This window comes from Aethalodelphis obliquidens, unplaced genomic scaffold (assembly GCF_003676395.1).
Source record: "Aethalodelphis obliquidens isolate GAN/ISIS:26980383/991018 unplaced genomic scaffold, ASM367639v1 scaffold1, whole genome shotgun sequence".
Lineage (NCBI taxonomy): Eukaryota > Metazoa > Chordata > Mammalia > Artiodactyla > Delphinidae > Aethalodelphis > Aethalodelphis obliquidens.
In genome coordinates, this window is record NW_020837945.1 from 98,904,723 (window position 1) to 98,927,325 (window position 22,603).

The 22,603-nt window shown below is 35.9% G+C and overlaps 1 pseudogene; it reads right to left on the minus strand.

The window, feature by feature from the left end:
- LOC113629497 (dysbindin pseudogene) overlaps positions 1–20,960 on the minus strand; it is a 35,285-nt pseudogene extending 14,325 nt beyond the window's left edge.
- Positions 20,961–22,603: the final 1,643 nt, after the last annotated feature.

A 22,603-nucleotide genomic window follows, 5' to 3' on the forward strand; every position in this document is an offset into this window, starting at 1 on the left:
ATATGCTTTTTTTCTGTTATAGGAATTCTGGATCATAGATTACAATTTATTATATTTGGTTAAGTACTCACAGATTTGTCTTCAGATTGGGTGCACCAAACTAACTCTTACGAATAGTACATGTGCATTTCCGTTGGCTTCTTGTCTGAATTTTATTTTTGTATACAGAAGGTTCTTATTAGTTATATATTTTATACATATTGGTGTATATATGTCAATCCCAATCTCCAAATTCATCCCCACCCCCACCCCTGCTTTCCACCTTGGCATCCAAACATTTGTTCTCTACATCTGTGTCTCTATTTCTGCCTTGCAAAGCAGCTCATCTGTACCATTTTTCTACATTCCACATATATGCATTAATATATGACATTTGTTTTTCTCTTTCTGACTTACTTCATTCTGAAAGACATCCTCTAGGTCCATTCACATCTCTACAAATGACCCAATTTCATTCCTTTTTATGGCTGAGTAATATTCCATTGTATATATGTACCACATCTTCTTTGTCCATTCGTCTGTCAATGGGCATTTAAGTTGCTTCCATGACCTGGCTATTGTAAATTGTGCTGCAATGAACATTGGGGTACATGTGTCTTTTTGAATTATGGTTTCCTCTGGGTATATGCCCAGTAGTGGGATTGCTGGGTCATATGATATCTCTATTTTTAGTTTTTTAAGGAACCTCCATACTGTTCTCCATAGTGGCTCTATCAATTTACATTCCTAACAACAGTGTAAGAGGGTTCCCTTTTCTCCACATCCTCTCCAGCATTTGTTGTTTGTAAATTTTATGATTATGCCCATTCTAACTGGTGTAAGGTAGTTTTGATTGTAGTTCTCAGCACCTCATTGTAGTTTTGATTTGCATTTCTCTAATGATTAGTGATATTGAGCACCTTTTCATCTGTCTCTTGGCCATCTGTATGTCTTCATTGGAGAAATGTCTATTTAGGTCTTCTGCCCATGTTTAGATTGGGCAGTTTATTGTTTTTAATATTGAGCTGCATGTGCTATTTATATATTTTGGACATTAATCCTTTGTCCATTTATTCATTTGCAAATATTTTCCCCCATTCTGAGGGTTGTCTTTCCATCTTATTTGTAGTTTCCTTCACTGTGCAAAAGCTTTTAAGTTTCATTAGATCCCATTTGTTTATTTTTGTTTTTATTTCCATTACTCTAGGAGGTGGCTCAAAAAAGATCTTGCTGTGATTTATGTCAGAGTGTCCTTCCTATATTTTCCTCTAAGAGTTTTATAGTGTCTGGCCTTACATTTACGTCTTTAATCCATTTGGAATTTATTTTTGTGTATGGTGTTAGGGAGTGTTTTACTTTCATACTTTTACATGTAGCTGTCCAGTTTACCCAGCACCACTTACTGAAAAGGCTGTATTTTCTCCATAGTATATCCTTGCCTCCTTTGTCATATATTAGTTGATCATAGGTGCATTGGTTTATCTCTGGGCTTTCTATCCTGTTCCATTGATCTATATTTCTGGTTTTGTGCCAGTACCATATTGTCTTGATTACTGTAGCTTTATCCTGATTACTGTAGTCTGGGGTCAGGGAGTCTGATTCTTCAGCTCTGCTTTTTTCCCCCACAAGATTGCTTTGCCTATTCGGGGTCTTTTGTGTTTCCATACAAATTGTGAAATTTTTTGTTCTAGTTCTGTGAAAAATGCCATTGGTAGTTTGATACGGATTGCACTGAATCTGTAGATTGCTTTGGGTAGTAGAGTCATTTTCACAATGTTAATTCTTCCAATCCAAGAACATGGTATATATCTCGATCTCTTTGTATCATCTTTAACATCTTTCATCAGTGTCTTATAGTTTTCTGCATACAGGTCTTTTGTCTCCTTAGGTAGGTTTATTCCTGGGTATTTTATTCTTTTGGTTGCAGTGGTAAATGGGAGTGTTTTCTTGATTTCACTTGCAGATTTTTTATCATTAGTGTATAGGAATGCAAGAGATTTCTGTGCATTAATTTTGTATCCTGCTACTTTACTAAATTCATTGATTAGCTCTAGTAGTGTTCTGGTAGCATCTTTAGGATTCTCTATATATAGCATCATGTCATCTGCCAACAGTAACATTTTTACTTCTTTTCCGATTTGGAGTCCTTTTATTTCGTTTTCTTCTCTTATTGCTGTGGCTAAAACTACCAAAACTATGTTGAATAATAACGGTGAGAGTGGGTAACCTTGTCTTGTTCCCAATCTTAGTGGAAATGGCTTCAGTTTTTCACCATTGACAATGATATTGGCTGTGGGTTTGTCATGTATGGCCTTTATTATGTTGAGGTAAGTTCCCTCTATGCCAACATTCTGGAAGGTTTTTATCATAAATGGGTGTTGAATTTTGTTGAAAGCTTTTTCTGCGTCTATTGAGATGATCATATGGTTTTTCTCCTTCAATTTGTTAATATGGTGTATCACGTTGATTGATTTGCATATATTGAAGAATCCTTGCATTCCTGGGATAAACCCCACTTTATCATGGTGTATGACCCTTTTAATGTGCTGTTGGATTGTGTTTGCTAGTATTTTGTTGAGGATTTTTGCATCTATTTTTATCAGTGATATTGGCCTGGAGTTTTCTTTTTTTGTGGCATCTTTGTCTGCTTTTGTATCAGGGTGGTGGTGGCCTCATAGAATGAGCTTGGGAGTGTTCCTCCCTCTGCTATATTTTGGAAGAGTTTGAAAAGAATAGGTGTTGGCTCTTCTCTTAATGTTTGATAGAATTAGCCTGTCAGGCCATCTGGCCCTGAGATTTTGTTTGCTGGAAGATTTTTATTCACAGTTTCAATTTCAGTGCTTGTGATTGGTCTGTTTATATTTTCTATTTCTTCCTGGTTCAGTCTCAGAAGGTGGTGGTTTTCTAAGAATTTGTCCATTTCTTCCAGGTTGTCCATTATATTGGCATAGAATAACTTATAGTAATCTCTTATGATCCTTTGTATTTCTGCAGGGTCAGTTGTTACTTCTTTTGTTTTTTTCATTTCTGACTCTATTAATTTGAGTCTTCTCCCTTTTTTTCTTGATGAGTCTGGCTAGTGGTTTATCAATTTTGTTTTTTTTCTCAAAGAACCAGCTTTTAGTTTTATTGATCTTTGCTACTGTTTCCTTCATTTCTTTCTCATTTCTTTCTGATATGATCTTTATGATTTCTCTCCTGCTAACTTTGGGGGTTTTTTTGTTCTTCTTTCTCTAATTGCTTTATGTGTAAGGTTAGGTTGTTTATTTCAGATGTTTCTTGTTTCTTGAGGTAGGATGTATTGCTATAAACTTCCCTCTTAGAACTGCTTTTGCTGCATCCTATAGATTTTGGTCATCGTGTTTTCATTGTCATTTGTTTCTAGGTATTTTTTGATTTCCTCGTATTTTTTGATTTCCTCTGTGATTTCTTCAGTCATCTCTTGGTTATTTAGTAGTGTATTGTTTAGCCTCTATGTGTTTGTATTTTTTATAGATTTTTTTCCTGTAATTAATATCTAGTCTCATAGCGTTGTGGTCAGAAAAGATACTTGATACAATTTCAATTTTCTTAAATTTGCCAAGGCTTGATTTGTGACCCAAGATATGATATATCCTGGAGAATATCCCATGAGCACTTGAGAAGAAATTGTAATCTGCTGTTTTTGGATGGAATGCCCTATAAATATCAGTTAAGTCCATCTTGTTTAATGTATCATTTAAAGCTTGTGTTTCCTTATTTATTTCCATTTTTGATGATCTGTACATTGGTGAAAGTGGGATGATAAAGTCCCCTACTATGAATGTGTTACTGTTGATTTCTCCTGTTATGGCTGTTAGCATTTGCCTTATGTATTGAGGGCTACTATGTTGGGTTCATATATATTTACATTTGTTATATCTTCTTCTTGGATTGATCCCTTGATCATTATGGAGTGTCCTTCTTTTTCTCTTTTAATAGTCTTTATTTTAGACTCTATTTTGTTTGATATGAGAATTGCTACTCCAGCTTTCTTTTGATTTCCATTTGCATGGAATATCTTTTTCCATCCCCTCACTTTCAGTCTGTATGTGTTCTAGATCTGAAGTGGGCCTCTTGTAGACAGCATATATACACGTCTTGTTTTTGTATCCATTCAGCCAGTCTATGTCCTTTGGTTGGAGCATGTAATCCATTTACATTTAAGGGAGTTATCGATACATTTGTTCCTATTACAATTTTCTTAATTGTTTTGGGTTTGTTATAGTAAGTCTCTTCCTTCTCTTGTGTTTCCTGCCTAGAGAAGTTCCTTTAGCATTTGTTGTAAAGTTGGTTTGGTGGTGCTGAATTCTCTTAGCTTTTCCTTGTCTGTAAAGGTTTTAATTTCTCTGTCAAATCTGAATGAGATCCTTGCTGGGTAGAGTAATCTAGGTTGTAGTTTTCTCACTTTCATCACTTTAAATATGTCCTGCCACTCCCTTCTGGCTTGCAGAGTTTGTGCTGAAAGATCAGAGGTTAACTTTATGAGTATTCCTTTGTATGGGAATACAAGGGAATTCCCTTGTATTAATTGTTGTTTTTCCCTTGCTGCTTTTAACATTTTTTATTTAATTTTTGATATTTTGACTACTATGTGTCTAGGCATGTTTCTCCTTGGATTTATTCTGTATGGGACTCTCTGCCCTTCCTGGACTTGATTGACTATTTCCTTATCCTTATTAGGGAAGTTTTCAACTATAATCTTTTCACATATTTTCTCAGTCTTTTTTTTTTTTTTCTCTTCTTCTTCTGGGACCCCTATAATTCAAATTTTGGTCTGTTTAATATTGTCCCAGAAGTCTCTGAGATTGTCCTCAGTTCTTTTCATTCTTTTTTCTTTATTCTGCTCTGTGGTAGTTATTTCCACTAGTTTACATTCCAGGTCACTTCTCCGTTCTTCTCCCTCCGTTATTCTTCTATTGATTGTTTCTGGAGAATGTTTAATTTCATTTATTGTATTGTTCATCATTGGTTTTTTTTGCTCTTTAGTTCTTCTAGGTCTTTGTTAAACGTTTCTTGTATTTTCTCCATTCTATTTCCAAGATTTTGGATCATCTTTACTATCATTACTCTGAATTCTTTTTCAGGTAGACTGCCTATTTCCTCTTCATTTGTTTGGTCTGGTGGGTTTTTACCTTGCTCCTTCATCTGTTGTGTATTTCTCTGTTTTCTCATTTTGCTTAACTTACTGCATTTGCGGTCTCCTTTTCGCAGGCTGCAGGTTCATAGTTCCCGTTGTTTTTGGTGTCTGCTCCCAGTGGGTAAGGTTGGTTCAGTGGGTTGTGTAGGCTTCCTGGCGGAGGGGACTGGTGCCTGTATTCTGGTGTATGAGTCTGGATCTTGTCTTTCTGGTGGGTAGAACCACGTCCTATGGTATGTTTTGGGGTATCTGTGAGGGTATAATGATTTTAGGGAGCCTCTCTGCTAATGGGTGGGGTTGTGTTCCTGTCTTACTAGTTGTTTGGCATAGGGTGTCCAGCACTGTAGCTTGCCCAGTCATTGAGTAGAGCTGGGTCTTAGCATTGAGATGGAGCTTTCTGGGAGAGCTTTTGCCATTTGATATCATGTGGGGCTGGGAGGTCTCTGGTGGTCCAGTGTCCTGAACTTGGCTCTCCTACCTCAGAGGCTCAGGCCTGGCACCTGGCCACAGCACCAAGACCCTGTCAGCCACACGGGTCAGAAGAATGGGAGGAAAAAAAAAGAAAGAAAAAGTACATAAATAAAATAAAATTATTAAAATAGAAAAAAGTTATTAAAAATAAAAAAGGAATAAAAAAGGAAGAGAGAAAGAAAGAAGAGAGCAACCAAACCATAAAACAAATCCACCAATGATAAGAAGCGCTAAAAACTATACTAAGAAAAAAAAAAAAGGGACAGTCAGAACCCTAGGACAAATGGCAAAAACAAAGCTATATAGACAAAATCACACTAAGAAGCATACACTCACAAAAAGAGAAAAAGGAAAAATATATATATATATAAAAGAGAGCAACCAAATCAATAAACAAATCTACCAATGATAATAAGCTCTACTACTAAACTACGATGAACATAAAACCAGAAACAAATTAGATGCAGAAAGCAAACCCCAAGTCTACAGTTGCTCCCAAAGTGCACCGCCTCAATTTTGGGATGATTCGTTGTCTATTCAGGCATTCCACAGATGCAGCGTACATCAAGTTGATTGTGGAGATTTAATCTGCTGCTCCTGAGGCTGCTGGGGAAACTTCCCTTTCTCTTCTTTGCTCGCATACCTCCTGGGGTTCAAATTTTGATTTGGCCCCGCCTCTGTGTATAAGTTGCCTGAGCGCGTCTGGCCCCCTCCCAGACAGGAGGGAGTTAAAGGAACGGCTGGTTAGGGGGCTCTGGCTCACTCAGGTCGGGGGGGAGGGAGGGGTATGAAATGCAGGGCAAGCCTGTGGCGGCAGAGGCTGGCATGACGTTGCAACAGCCTGAGGTGCGCCATGTGTTCTCCCGGGGAAGTTGTCCCTGGATCACGGGACTCTGTCAGTGGTGGGCTGCACAGACTCCCGGGAGGGGAGGTGTGGATAATGACCTGTGCTTCCACACAGGCTTCTTGGTGGCCATAGCAGCAGCCTTAGTGTCTCATGCCTGTCTCTGGTGTCCGTGCTGATAGCTGCGGCTTGTGCCCATCTCTGGAGCTCGTTTAGGTGGTACTCTGAATCCCCTCTCCTCACACACCCCAAAACAATGGTCTCTTCCCTTTTAGGCAGGTCCAGACTTTTTCCCAGACTCCCTCTCAGCTAGCTGTTGTGCACTAGCCCCCTTCAGGCTGTGTTCACACAGCCAACCCCAGTCTTCTCCCTGGGATCTGACCTCTGAAGCCCAAGCCTCAGCTCCCAGCCCCCGCCACCCCCCCAGGGGGTGAGCAGACAAGCCTCTCAGGCTGGTGAGTTTTGCTCAGCATGGATCCTCTCTGTGGGAATCTCTCTGCTTTGCTCTCTGAACCCGTTTCTGCACTCTCCTCCATGGCTCCAAAGCTTCCCCCCCAACCCCAGTCTCCACCAGTGAAGGGGCTTCCTGTGTGTGGAAATTTTTCCTCCTTCACAGCTCCCTCCCCAACGTGCAGGTCCTGTCCCTATTCTTTTGTCTCTGTTTATTCTTTTTTCTTTAGCCCTACCCACGTATGTGGGAAGTTTCTTGCCTTTTGGGAAGTCTGAGGTCTTCTGCCAGCGTTCAGTAGGTGTTCTGTAGGAGTTGTTCCACATGTAGATGTAGTTTTGATGTATTTGTGGGGAGGAAGGTGATCTCCACATTTTACTTCTCCACCACCTTGAAGGCCGAGAGCGAGACTAGAATTTTATTAGACTAAGTCCATGTGGGCTCTTTCAAGATTACTTGGGAATAAAAATTTTAATACGTAACTATTTATCCATATGAAAATAACCAGAATTTTAAACAACTTTAACTTCTGTATACTGAGTTTTCCCTCCCTGAAGAAGTGGATAATACTATGTACTTATATTTATACATTTACATCTTAAAGTGATTTTTATTTTGTAACCCAAGTCTTTTACAATCAGAGGAACTTATAATAAGAAGTGATGAGACTGTGCAATATGTCAAACCAACTTCCCAATAAAGATTAAAATATTTCAGGGACTGAGTCACTCTTGGAGGCCATCTATTCCACCTTTCTCATTTGCCAATTTGAAAACTGAGGTCCCAAACAAAACGAATGAAAAACTGTTCAGGATCATATGGTTAATTGGCAAAACGAGATCAAGATCTATGTTCTCCTGATTTCTCACCTAGAATTTTTACAATATTATGTGCTTTTGTTGTATGGTTTTAGCCATTGTAGGTGCTATTATGTAGTGTTGGCAATTTAGTGTATCTCAAATTAGTCTGTCAATAAGATTTTTTTAATCTAAACAGACACAACATTGACTAACCATTCTTCATAAATATGTACTTAGACTTCAAAAGTGTGTGTGTGCACACACGCGCGCATGTGTGTATATAAGGCCTAAATGCAAATATAGAAAGTTTCCCGTAATCTAAAGGTGGCAAATACAAAGCTGTCCATTCAAGATTTAGTCAATGGAGATTTTTTTGAAGAAAATATATCAAAGAAGTAAAATAAATTGGAAGTTAACAGTTATATTTCAAACAACTAGATATTAACTGAATTTTTAAAATCTGCTGACGACTGAGGCATAAAAGAAACTATAATTTTCTGGAGGGAGAAATGCCTCAATGAACATGGGAGAAAAACTGGTAATTAAAGAGAAAATCTGTGCTATGGCATGTAAAATTTTTTCTGCATTATTTGCTCTGGCCCTCCACCCTAATAAACGAGTTATTGTAAAATCAAGGTCAGTTTCTCATACTAACAGTATTCCCACAGCGTCCTCTCACTCATAGTACCTTTGTTCCAAAGCCATGTGAATAAATGCTGTTATCATGCAAAGAAATGTGAAGTAACATATGCATCTGTATTATCTATGAATCAATGTATTGAAACTTCTCTAGGTATGCTAAAGTTGGAAAATATTTGTGGATCATTTGTTACACATCTCACAATAGTGGAAAATTCTGCCAATACATTGGGTTTTTTTGGGATTTTTTTTTTGCGGTATGCGGGCCTCTCACTGTTGTAGCCCCTCCCGTTGCAGAGAACAGGCTCCAGACGCGCAGGCCCAGCGGCCATGGCTCACGGGCCCAGCCGCTCCGCGGCACGCGGGATCCTCCCGGACCGGGGCACGAATCCGTGTCCCACGCATCGGCAGGCGGACTCTCAACCACCGCGCCACCAGGGAAGCCCCAATGTATTGTTAAAAATTAATGCTGGCATTACAAGAGGGCCCTGAGTGGTTTTCAGTACGAAAGCAAATACATTTTATATTAGCATTTCTGCTTGGAAAATTCCTAACTAAGCTGCCAAAGGGGGTTAATAAATTTGAGTTAGAAAACAAATTTGTTATTTTTTATATGCAGCCTCATGACTATACTGTTTAATATTTATTAGTAGATCAGTAAAATTTCCTTGAATTGTTTGATTGTATCATGACCTAAAAATCACTCTCACAAATGTTTTGACAATACATACACTTAATGTCTTGAGCAATTAAATTATCATGTTTCTGAGTATATACTTTGATTAATACCTTAAGTTCATGATCCAGAAAGTTCACCTTGATCTGTCTTTCAGGCTACAACATAGATTTCCCCTTTAAAATATATAATGAACAAGATTTATAATCTCTGAAGGGTACAATATTGAAAATAAATAGTTGCATAAAAAATAAAACGCTATCCCTTTTCACATAAAGAACCTACTATTTCCATATAATTTGAGTTAAGTCTTAAACTAAAGATATGAAATATTGACAAAAAAGAACTGATGGCATAATTAAAAAAGACTAAGCACATTCTAAGTACCAGGTAATAATAGTATAAATACTTATTATTAAGCTTTAATATGATTTTATTCATGATAGATATTATAGTCATGTTTTTAGATGAAGACACTAAAACTCATCTTTTGAGTAACTTGTTGAAGCTTACATAGTTCTCTGCACTAGTAAAATGCTCTATGTATTTCAAAATACATCATTACTCATCACTCTATACTGGGGCAGAACCTCTGGATACATGGCTCAGGGTCCTCTCTTCTAAAACAGACTAAGTCCTCCACGCCACTTATTCCTGCCTGTACCAGTTAATATTAAAGTGTGCATGGCCCTGACCACCTATCTTCTATCACCCTAAGTGTTCTGATCTTTCTTATTACCTGAATCCTAAACTTTTTCATTGTACTCTCAAGAATTGTGCACCATAACTAAGAAATCCTCTAATAACTTTAATCTCTCATCTAAAAGTTCTCTCTACTTCCATTCTTTCTTTCAATGACTCATTATTGAGAATATCACTGGACTGGTGGCTGTTCAATAATTTTCTTGAGTGACTGATTTTTTGGAGATTTTGGGGTTTGTTTCAGTGTTCTCTGTTATCTCTGCAGATAGTATTCAGAGATTATTGTTAATTCCAAAGTTTTAAAGAAACCCTGCTGCCATGGTCTGAATGTTTGTGTCCCCCTAAAATTTCCATGTTGAAATCCTAACCTCCAAAAGTGATGTGTGATGGTATTAGTAGGTGGGGCCTTTAGGAGGTGATTAAGTCATGAGGGTGGTACTCTCATGAATGGGATTAATGCTTTTATAAAAGTGATCCCACAGAACTCCGTAGCCACTTTCACTATGTGGAGGACACAATTAGAAGTCTGCAATGCAACAGCGGGCCTTCACCAGATCCTAACCATGCTGGTATGCTTTTCTTAGACTTCCAGCCTCCAAAACCATGAGAAATGAATTTCTGCTGTATATGAGCTCCCCAGTTTGTGGTGTTTTGTTATAGCAGCCCAAATGGACTAAGACACCTCCCATGTTCTTCTCACATCCTTGTGATTGCCCTCATGTATTCCTGCTACAAACAGTTCATCAACTGGCATGAGGTTTATTCTCCTTAAATTCCAAGTCCTGCTATGTTTCTGTGCAACTTCTATGAGCAGCTGAATATTCCATCAATCCCTCTATTTGGTGAAGTCCTTAGCCTATTCATAACCACTGACCTTCTAATCTTTTCCAGTTCAATCAGTCATTACCACGCTCACACCTGGAACCCTGTCAACAAATTAAGTCAATCCAATTCCAAGTATGATTCAGTCATCCCACTCTGAACCAACCCTTGGCTACTCCCAGTTTGCTCATTTCTCTGGGACTTCTTTTCAACGTTGTCAAGATGTGCAATCCATTTCTCTACTTTTTCCCACTTCATTAACATTATTTATAATTATCCTCTTATTTTTAATTTTCTCATTATCCAGCTTAGATTGCTAATTCACAAAGATTCTTTGCTGGCCTAAATTTTTTCGAACTTTGTTTAAAAAAATCCCAATATTGGATGAGCCTAATTCTGGATATTCTCTACACTGGCATCTAAGCAAACTAGTACTTCTAGGAAAAAAATCATACTAAGAGACAAATTGTTTCTTCCATAAATTTGTGGAAAAACAAATAATAATAAGCCATTAGAAAGACTAAGCAGTGTTACCATCTCTCTGATCATTCTCTCTACAGTGACTAAATCAATTTTTTTCTTTTCAGTCTGAAACTTCTAACTCTTCCCCTCATTCTCAGAAGATTACTCTGCTTTCCGATTTATAGAGACAATAGAAGTTATGAGATGGGGACTCCTTTATTATACAATTACTCAACACAAAATACTACTTATATCTAGCGGTGTTTGCCCAAACTACCATCCCAAAAAGCAGAATATGGGCAGCATCAGCAGCTTTGTGCAAGAGCTGGTGAGAAGATGCTACCAAGTGTTAAGAGCTTGGAATAATGAACCCTCCAACAAGTAACTCATGCCCCAAAGGAGAGGATTCTCTGAGTGAGAAAAGCAGAAATTGAGTACGTGAATTATTTTAAGTACCAGAAAAAGAAATTATAGTTCTGGAGTTGTGGGTAAGGGCAAAACAAAACAAACCAAAACAAAAAAAAATGCTTGCAGAGTCAGCAAGTGATCAAACAGGGATGTGGTGGTCAGAGATGTAAAGAATCTCAGAAATATCCAACAAATTTCTTTTGCAAAGAAATCCACCCTGCACGCAAAATTCAAATATAGCAAGGCAGAAAGTCTGGGAAAAATGAAAAGGGAAGCTAATTTAGAAGGCAGAAGGGGCAGAAAGAAAGTACAGTGACAGTAAAATACAACCTATAAATTTGAGAGCACTTTCTTGAAAGGCAATACCTATAGAGATTTAGGAATATCTGGAAATAAGAAAGCATATATAAAACAATAAAAATATTCTGAGTGGATGTAAAGCTATGAAGTGGCTACACAGGTCACATTTTGACTACTTCATGATGATAACAGATGAGGAAATAATAAATTGTGAAACTTTGTAAAGTACCCTGGCTTTACCACCCTCTTCACAGAGAACTATAGTTATTCACATATGGGGAACAAAAAGGTTATTATGAGAATAAATGAAGGTGAATCAAATTTTGTTTATGATAAAATAAAGTCATTAGGAAAATAGGGACTACAGACAATATGAAACCATTATCTAATATGTTTAAATGAAATAAAATAAATTAGTAAGGGGGGAGGGAGACGCAAGAGGGAGGAGATATGGGGGTATATGTACAGCTGATTCACTTTGTTATAAAGCAGAAGCTAATACATCATTGTAAAGCAATTATACTCCAATAAAGATGTTAAAAAAAAAAGATGCATCAGGCCAGAATTGTAAACTAGAAATAAACTTAAAAAAAAACCCAAAAAACCTATATAGGCCTCAAAATAATTTAAAAAGTCAGAAATAGGATGTCTTGGGATTGAGACATCTCGATCAGATGTTGAAAAATTTGAGAACTGATAAAAATCAAGAGGTATTAAAAAATAAGACTCATTTTAGAAATGAAGTTTAAATCAGGAGAAAAATAAGATCAAAATATACACCACAAAAAGCACAATAAATAAACTAGAAAATAGAAAAGGAAAATTGTGTTATTAAAATTTAAAAGAAATAAATGATCTGAAAGGAAGCAATAAATGCAAAGCATAATTAAAGAGGGTGCAACATGTATAGTTGGGATCTTTGCAAAGGAAAGCCAACTCAAGAGTTCAGGGCAGGTAATTAGTTAATAGAAGAAAACTTTCCTGAAATAAAAGGAGATGTATATCTATATATTGAAAGGTACACTATGAAACTCTATTCATTAAATATTTCTTGAATTATTTGATTCAATGAAAGTTTCTAATCTAGTTGCTGGTCTCTTCATACATGGAATGAGTCCACATTTATGAAAACTGGTTTATTCCGAAACAGCATTTTCTCAAGGTGTGTAACCTGTGCTAAATTTTTCTCAACTTTTAAGTAGTTGTAATCTCTGGACACTGTAATAACTTTTAGTTATGTCTAAATACATAGGAAGCAAATTCTTCCTGAGAATGAAACTGCCTTAAACTTTCTCCAAAATAGTCAAAGACAACTAAAAATCCAAGATCATGTGTTTGAACAATCTGTTGTCTTATACTCTTACTCTCATTCAAGCAATTGCACTTTTTAAAAGAATTTGGTCATGTAACATGTATGAAGGAAAATCATCTCTACATCTGCTTTTCAATTAGCTCATTCAATTTGCTGAGCCTGCTCTTCTCTCTTCGTTTTCTAATTATGACAGAGAATCTGAAACAGATGGAGAAGAAACATGACCTACTTGGAAATTCAGCAGCCGGGCCTCTAAGTTTTGTAGAGCAATATCAACACTAAGGAAACATCAATTCAAGTGAATTCCAATATGCAATTGAAGTCATTAGTATGGATCGTGTCAAGCTTTTAAGCATTTACCTTATTTACTGAATGACCTAATGTTTCTAAGTGGTAATGGGGAGAGGCTGGAGTAGGAAGATAAGGATAGACTCTAATAAGAAGGTTCTTAGGGCACCCACCTGAATTTCAGAATTACTGTCAAATAAATATTTACTAGTGTCCTTTCTCTTGTATGTAGACAATAACTATAGATATAGGTGGTTGACTAAAAATTAAGTGCTAAGCTGCAATCAGATACTGAAACTGAATTCCAATATTCTCTTTAGTGAATCTCCCATGATATATATTCCATACATGGAATATTTTATCTATGTGCATATTAATTATAACTATTAAAATAATCACTGAAAATATATCTCCTGATCTATAGAATATATGAAATGTATGTTCTCAGGTCCTTGTGCTAGATACAAAATAAATATGAGTAATGTGAATTAAAATTCCCATGAACGTATCATTTTGCAAAATGAGCTTTACAAATTCCATGTTTTCTGCAATCCGGAAAAGATAAAAAATGCTTACCAAACCAAATGATGATGCTGAAACAGTTTATCAGCTGAATGATGGCAGTCAGCAATTAAGAATAGTCAAGCTTTGCAGAAAGCAGCAAGATATTTAAAGGAAAGGTACTTTACAAATATTATGAAAAAAGGAAAAATGTCTATGACTCTTTTGTGTTTTTAGAATAGGGAAATAAAAGAAAAGAAAATTTTACAAGTAAAAGCACCAGAATACATTTTAAATTTTATAAAATAACAGTAAAAGAGTATTATGAACCCTTAACTTTTGTCTTTTTAGATTTTAGAACAATAATAACATAACTAGGACTTGGTTGTAATTCTAGTTCTAACACATCCATTTACAATTTATTTTATGTTTCTAAACCTCAGGTTTATCATATATAAGTGGACTCCTATGATAATGAAATGAGGTAATCAATGTACGATAATAGGCAAACCAAATGGCACACTGTAGCTTCCCATAATAGATGTTCGATAAATACGGGTTTGTTTTTCTTGTTTTCCTCTATTATAATCCATTTTTCCAAAGTATGAGTAAATGAAAAATAATGGTTACACCCACCATTTCAACAATGATTATATTCACAATCAATTCTGTCCTTTCTATCTCTATTTTTAGATAAGGCCATAACATAAATGACTTACCTTTATTTTTAGATTAATTGGCTAATAAAATAATGTCCATGGAAACCATAAGATACCAAAGGAATGTAGATGCAAATAAGTTAATGATAATTTAGAATTTGTATTAGTTATGGTAATAGAAGTTCCTATACAGATAACCCCAAAATAATAGTTTAATGCAATATAAGTTTATTTCTTTTTCACTGTTCTGATTGTTGATGGTAAGAACTGTCACTGTGCTTCATAGTCCTTTAGGTGTTTAGTGACTTAGGAGTTAGAAAATACGCTTTTACATTTGGCTACTAAAATTTCCTTGAGAGTCACCCTCAATTCAGCAAGGACTGAGAAGGACAAAGAGACTGTTGAAGTCATGCGGCAAGTTTCGTATAGAAATGGCATGGAAGAGGCGTGCATCACTGCTCTTCATAATTCACTGGCCAAGGCTTAGTCATTTGGTCATAACTAAGCTCGAGGGAGACAGGGAGAAAAGGGAAACTGTTTTTTCTGAATTTGCTAGTTAATCTGTGCCTAAGAAATAGTGAGAACTAAATATAGAAATAGGAATAACACAGTAGCTTTTATATGGCTATGTGTGTAACATAATTATCAAAAGTTTTCCATGTGTGATAGAAAATTTAATTTAGAAATACATATATTCATTACAAAATAAGAAGTCTTTGTCAGTGCATATTAATCACCCCAGTGAGTGTTCAGTATTGGATCAAAAAGCAAGGATTTTTTTTTGACTATATATATTATTCTGTATTACCACATATGTATATAACAGGTGGGAAAGCAAATTAATAACCTTTATAATATGTGTTAAAGATAAATACAGCAACTTTCATCACTAATGACTTTCTGGGGTGGGTGAAAGGGAATAGAAGTATTAGTCCCAAAATAGTAATTTTGCACGTCTTGGAGTTAGATATCTTAATCCAACTATAAGCATGTTTTAAAGATTTTAAGGTTTGAGATATCAAGCTAAGGAACAAAAGAAATACTTCTAAGGTAATTAGGGGAAAAATTGCTCCATTTAAAAAAATTAAAACTATCTTCATCAACTTTCCCTGATATATTTAAACATTTCACTTAACCACTTAAATTTAGCTTTATAAAAAGTGATAAGATTTTTCTAAATAAAATAATTTGACTCCAAAAAGAATTTATTTGAACACAGAAAACAAAATTAATCTTTTCAATGAGCCATTATTCTCTATTAAATCTAGTATTAATAAGATTCATTTGAGATCTTATACTGGTTAATGTTAGAACTCCTACAATTCAAGAAAAGAAAAAAAGAAGGCAATCCAATAAAAAGGCATATCATGATTTAAGGATTAAAAAGAATTAAAGAATATGACAGGCATTATTTAAAACAGAGAAAAAATAGGTTATTCTAATAAATTTTTTTAGGTCCTTTGAGGAATGTAAAAGGAAATAATGTTACTTATTAATTTCCTTTAAATTATTATTAACTTATATACTCACATTTTCCCCAGTTTTTCGTTTCTTTGTTTTTGCTTTATTTTATTTATTTATTTATTTTTTGTGCCTGTGTGCCTAAGAGATTTAGAGGGCAGTAGGCTGTATTTGTCTTTTGGCCATTGACATTAATGAAGACCACTACTGCCAGGAGTTATTTCCTGTCACAAATAAGTAGAATGTGAAATTGTATTTACATAGGTTAAAATTAAGCTGTTTTCAAAATGGGAGTTTTATACAATCAATATATGCACCAATAACACTAATAAAAATTTTCCAAACATAATTTTAAATGATACTGCAGAGTATATTAATAAAATAGGTTATTGTTCAAATCCTCCAATTAATGACTCCCAGTGGAGAACATTTTATTTCCTACAGGAAGCTTCAAATGTCAAAAAAGATGGAGTCTGTTAGAGAAAGATTAAATTAGTATGTTGGATTTCAAAAAAGTTCATAGCTTAACTCAGTTAACTTTGCTAAAGTGGTCTGTGGGATTTGTAGTCAAGCCTTGTCAAGTAAAAGTTTACACTAATCAAAATGTTTTTCTAAATCGTTTTAATGCATAAGTTAAATGTTTTGACAATATGATGCTGTTGCTATTATTTCATCTAAGTTTCAAAAGGATTCATTAATGATGCTTTTCACAGACTACCATACAGTCGCCTAAACATTTTTTTAGTTTCAGTGATGGTTTCAGTCCAAGTTTGGGAGATTAAAAAATCAACATGTATTCTTTGTCCAAATAACATTGATACCAAGTATTATCACAGTTCATAAACTCTCTGAGCCTTGCTCTTTATCCTTCTAGTAGACTCTGTGAATGATTGCAAATCCCCAATCTTTTAGATAGATAGATAGATACATACATACATAGAAGATAGATGACAGATAGATATTATGTATTTATATTTAACAAATGTATATCAGTCTTTATCTCTCTATATGTAGTTATTTGAAGAGATAAAAAAGAACAAACCTTTAGCTAGACTAACCAGGAAAAAGAGAAGCCTTAAATTCTTAAACTCAGGGATGAAAGAGGGAACACTATTACTGACCTTCCAGAAATAAAAAGGACTATAAGGAAATACTATGAACAGTATGCTTATGTGCATGTACAGATGTACACACACATATTTGCAGCCAATACTCGTCAGGCAAAAAAATGTATAGTTATGGTTTTTGATTCAGTTATCAAGAATCAGTCTTGTGGCTTGGAAGCAAAGAAATCTAAATGATACGGTATCATTGTCAGCAAGGTGAGGGTGAACTAGTTTCGTAGATTCTGAAGGAGGGGCAGGAAGTACCAACTCTGGTTGGTTGACATTTGTTTGAGTTCCCAAACCTGAAACTTTTAACAGAATTTCTTGGGTGTGAGGAACAAAATGAAAACAAATTTAGAGAAACTCTCAGATTTATTAAGTCAGAATTTCCCGGAGGAAGGAATTAAATATTGTGATTTAAACATTAGATCCAGGTATTTGTTATGTAGTCAGAGCAGATATATTCCTGGAGGGGAAGTCTTCGTGTGACTGTATAAGTGTAAGGTGAATGGTAACAAAGCTTCAGTTCTGAGTATTAGTTTCCAGACTTTGAGAATGTAAAGCACCAGTCACAGAGCACACAATCAATTAAACCTATAATACCATCTACCTATCTATTGGAAATCTGAGCATACAAACACCAACAAGCTGTATATTAAATATGCTTCATTTGAGGCTACACATACAATTAATTCATAATGGTTTTTTTTGTTTGTTTTTTGGCGGTACGTGGGCCTCTCACCGTTGTGGCCTCTCCCGTTGCGGAGCACAGGCTCTGGACGCGCAGGCTCAGCGGCCATGACTCACGGGCCCAGCCACTCCGCGGCATGTGGGATCTTCCCGAACCGGGGCATGAACCCGTGTCCCCTGCATCGGCAGGAGGACTCTCAACCACTGCGCCACCAGGAAAGCCCATTCATAATGTTTTAAATTAAAAATTAGAACTGAAATTTAAAGTAGATGTGTTTAACATAAATCTCTATTTCCACAGGTAGAAAGAGAGAGAGAGAGAGAAGGGAAGGGGAGAGAGGAGAGCCGAAAGGGAAGAGATGATGGTATTAGAGAAAATAGGCATTTCATCCTCAGTGTCACCATTTTATCCACATGGGTCTTCATGCAATATAAATGCTATTATTTTTCTGTTGTTGTTTACTTTAGTGCTTACATTCTACTGATTTAATACACAATTTGACTTAAAAAAACTCTTTAATTTTCAAGCTATTTCTTTTGTCTGCATATTTCTCAATATAGCTACATAGATATGTCAAATTTAAATATTTCCATAGCACTTAAAAAACTTTAATTTTCAAGCTATTTCTTTTGTCTGCATATTTCTCAATATAGCTACATAGATATGTCAAATTTAAATATTTCCATAGCATATAAATATGTAATTATGGCTATTTTTATATCTTTTAATAAAAAGAAATAGCTTAAGTATTAAATAATAAGATCACATAAAGACTCTCATGAGAATTTATGGCCATAAATCATGCTTTGAATTTTCAAATATATGAGCTAATTGATATGAGCCTCTAGATTTACAGGCTGAGAAATCGACTTTTAATTATTTTTTTTTATGTAGAATATTTTCAGTGTTTTTGTGAGTGAAAAGAATAGAAAGAAACCGAGGCTACTACATATACGTTAGTCTCAAAGTACAGTCACCTAATGGAATTACTCAGGTTACAAAAGGTCCTTTCCCATATACAAGCAAGTATCTCCTCAGATTGAATCACAACTGCTGTGAAACTCTGTAACAGATAGAACTCCAGTCTGTCATTTAATTACTATAAAGAAAAAAAATACATGATCTTTTCATTTATGGAGATGTTAATAATAAAATATCAGTCACAAAATTGTATTTTCTTTTTTTTTTAATGGAGAAACTCTTTATTAGTAGAAATCAATAATTCATCATATGACTTTATACTTTATGACCCAGGTCTAGAAACCATACAATTGCTAAACTAACTCCTCCCCACTATTAGAAGCAATCACTGGACAGTGCAAAGTTACCCCTCTCCTCTTAGCATCCAGGTCAGAACAGTATACATAACATCAATTTGGATGAAATTCATCCACAGACACTGATTCAAAATATGACAGACTTCGCTGGCTAAGAGAATGTGCAGAATTCTATTTAAGAATTTAGAGGGGCCTCCCTGGTGGCGCAGTAGTTAAGGCTCTGCACTCCCAATGCAGGGGGCCTGAGTTCAATCGTTCGTCAGGGAACTAGATCCCACATGCATTCCGCAACCAAGAGTTCACATGCCACAACTAAGGAGCCTGAGAGCCACAACTAAGGAGCTTGCCTGCTGTAACTAAGACCTGCCGCAACCAAATAAATAAATAAATATTAGAAAAAAAATTTAGAAAAGACTGCAAAAAGTTGTGGAAAATCTAATAGACCCATTCCCTGGCTCTAAACCCTTTTATTCCCTTAAAATTGCTAATACTACAATCTCAGACAACTCTAATGAGAGGAAAAATGAGCAAAATCACCTTTTGGTTTTTAATTATCTTATTAGTTTTCTTAAAAATAACAAGTATTTAATGTAACATGCAAATAGAAGTATATTTTCAAACATCAAAAGAGAAACTTGGAAAATAAAATGAAAAACTTTCCCAAATAAACATTTTGGTACATACCCTTCCTGACTCTCTGCACCCATACCACATAGGTTTTTGATTTATAACTAGAATCACACTATATATAGTTTATCTAGAATTTTTTGACTTGTCAGTACATATGAAAAATTTGTTTTTCGTTGCTATATTCGTTGAACGCAAGAGTCCCTGACACGTAGATAGAACTCAATTTACCTCATGCTTCCTAACATCTCAACAGCACCCTATTACACAAATGTCCCATTGCTCAATTATTTCCTTGCTGATGAACTTGAACTTAATTTCAAACTTTCCCGATTAAAAAAAAACAAACTCAAATTGGTTATATCCAGCTCAGATTTCTCCCCTGGGCTTCAAATTTGAAATGACCACTGTATTTCCACGTCTAACAGACATCGAAAGCTTCACACAGCCCAAACTGCAATTCTTTAGTATCCTCCCCATTCCCAGCCCCCAAATCCCTAAACCTTCTCTTCCCTTCCCTACCACCACAAATCCACTTACTTAAACCAGAACCTCACATTCATCAACCAGCCAATCCTGTCAGTTCTACCTTCTAATTTTCTCCGGATATTTCTTTCCCTCCATGCCAGCCTTAACCCAAGCAACTTCATCTCGTTTAGATTAATGCAAAAATATCCTTCTTCCCTTCTTGCACCCCATTCCCCGTAATCTATTCTGCACAGAGCAAAACAACTTCATTAAAAGACAGAGATAGGGCTTCCCTGGTGGTGCAGTGGTTGAGAGTCCGCCTGCTGATGCAGGGGACACAGGTTCGTGCCCCGGTCCGGGAAGATCCCACATGCCGCGGAGTGGCTGGGCCCGTGAGCCATGGCCGCTGAGCCTGCACGTCCGGAGCCTGTGCTCTGCAACAGGAGAGGCCACAGAGGTGAAAAAGACAGAGTTAGATCAGGTCATTCCTCTGTTAAAACCTTTCAATCATTCCTCAAAACTCTCAGAACAAAACCCAAACTTCTATCAGAACCTGTAAAATTCTAAAACGTCTCCTGCCTACCTCTCTAAATGGGCCAAATCCTCTTACTGAACCCAGTGCCCCAAACGGCGCGGCCACGTGTTCACCGAAACATGCGCCTCCCAGGCCCAAAGCCTCCCCGTTCCTTTCAGAGCAGGGGGACAGAAAAGGCACCCACGCGATCCTGAGCACCGTCTTCCTCTCCTTACGTCTTTCCCTCTCCTCTCCTACCCAACACCCACCTTCCACCTGCAACGGCTCAATCTACCACCTACCTTAAAGATGACGTAGCCGACAGACGTTTCAAACAGCACCAACATGGTGAGGATGGGTCAGGGCGCTGCGCGGCCCGCCCCCGAGCTCTTATATCAGTGAAAAAAGACCAAATCTGCAGCTCCCCAAGGCTTGCAACGCCGCGGCTGGCCAAGCACCAGGGCGCCCACCTTCCCGCAAAGAACCAGCCCACGTTGCCTAAACGTTCCACACTGCACTACAAGCAGAAGGTGTGAACGCGCTTCTTCTCCAAGGCTTCTGGGATAACACAAAATTGTACTTAATTCTCTTCTGTATCCTCTTATCCAGTCCCCCTTCCCCTTTCCACATTCTTGCTCACAATGGCCCACTCCCAATTAAAAGTAACCATAATTTGTAGTAGGGAGAGGCCTTTTTGTAAAGTATCCATTTATTGAGAATTGATAAAACATTACTGAGATTTGTTGCTAATGCTGTTAGAAGGGGATCATATCTGAAATTGTAGGACTCTCCAACATTGTCATAAATTTGCTGAAAATCTGATCAGGTTTTATTATTTCTTTTCAGTGACAAGTTCTAAATAAGTTCTAAATATATATGATTTGTATTATATCCCCTTCACACTATCTGGAATTTGATATATTTCCCACATCACAGGAATTTTTCATTAAAATAAAATATTAAATGGGAAAATGATGAATATTTACCTCAAAGCCAAGTCAGGATTCTGGGATTATAGCTTTAATAACAAAAATATGTGATTTTCATGAGACTGATGAAGTTGTTTGGGTTTGGAATGTCTTTTGCCTAATAATGACCTTAACATGTTTGAAAAATGAAGATATTTTGATATATGCAAAATAGTTGCTGCTTATGAAGGTTAATAGATAGCATTTAAAATAATTATAAATTTCATAGATTTTCCAAGGGGCTAATTTCTAATATCTTTGAATCATTATGTCACAAGTTTTTCTTAATAATTATATCTTAGTTTTCTGATAAAATGATGTAATAGGATTTAATTCAACTTGATTCTTTATAATAATAGATAGACCTTATATTTTATTTAATAATATGTAAATTATTATGCATCTATTATTAAAATATTGTAGTCTTTAGATAACATAAAATATTATTGTCCTGCCCTTTTTGAGATCAATAATGGATTGCCATTAAATTTTATATCATATAAATAAGATGCCATTTCATAAATTAGTGAAAACATCATAAATATATGAACATTGCTTGTTACTTATTAAGAACCCAATCAAATGTAATGATTACATAGTAAAATTTTTTGAATTAATTAAAGTATCTCTTTTTCTTCTTTCCCTTACAAAATATTTGTCTTAATTTATACCATATTAATGAGTAAGTCATAAGGAAACAATTATTGTACATACACTTTATGAAAATTCTGATAATTTGAAAGTTATTTTTATTGGCTTTAAATTAAAAGCAAGCTTTGTAAAATACACATTTAAATAAGAAAGAAAGAAGTGTGTGCTCATGGAATTTTTTTTCTCATAGGGAAAGTAGTTGTCACGTTCCTCTTTATGTTTCTTTCCTCTTTTGGAAATCAGCTTCTTTTCCCCTTCTTTGCAACCTTTAACAATAGGACTAAATCATGGAGCTTTAACCCATTACCTCATGTATGCACATTCTCTGCCACTCTAGACCTTGAGCGATGCCGAAGGTGGTCTATGAGAGA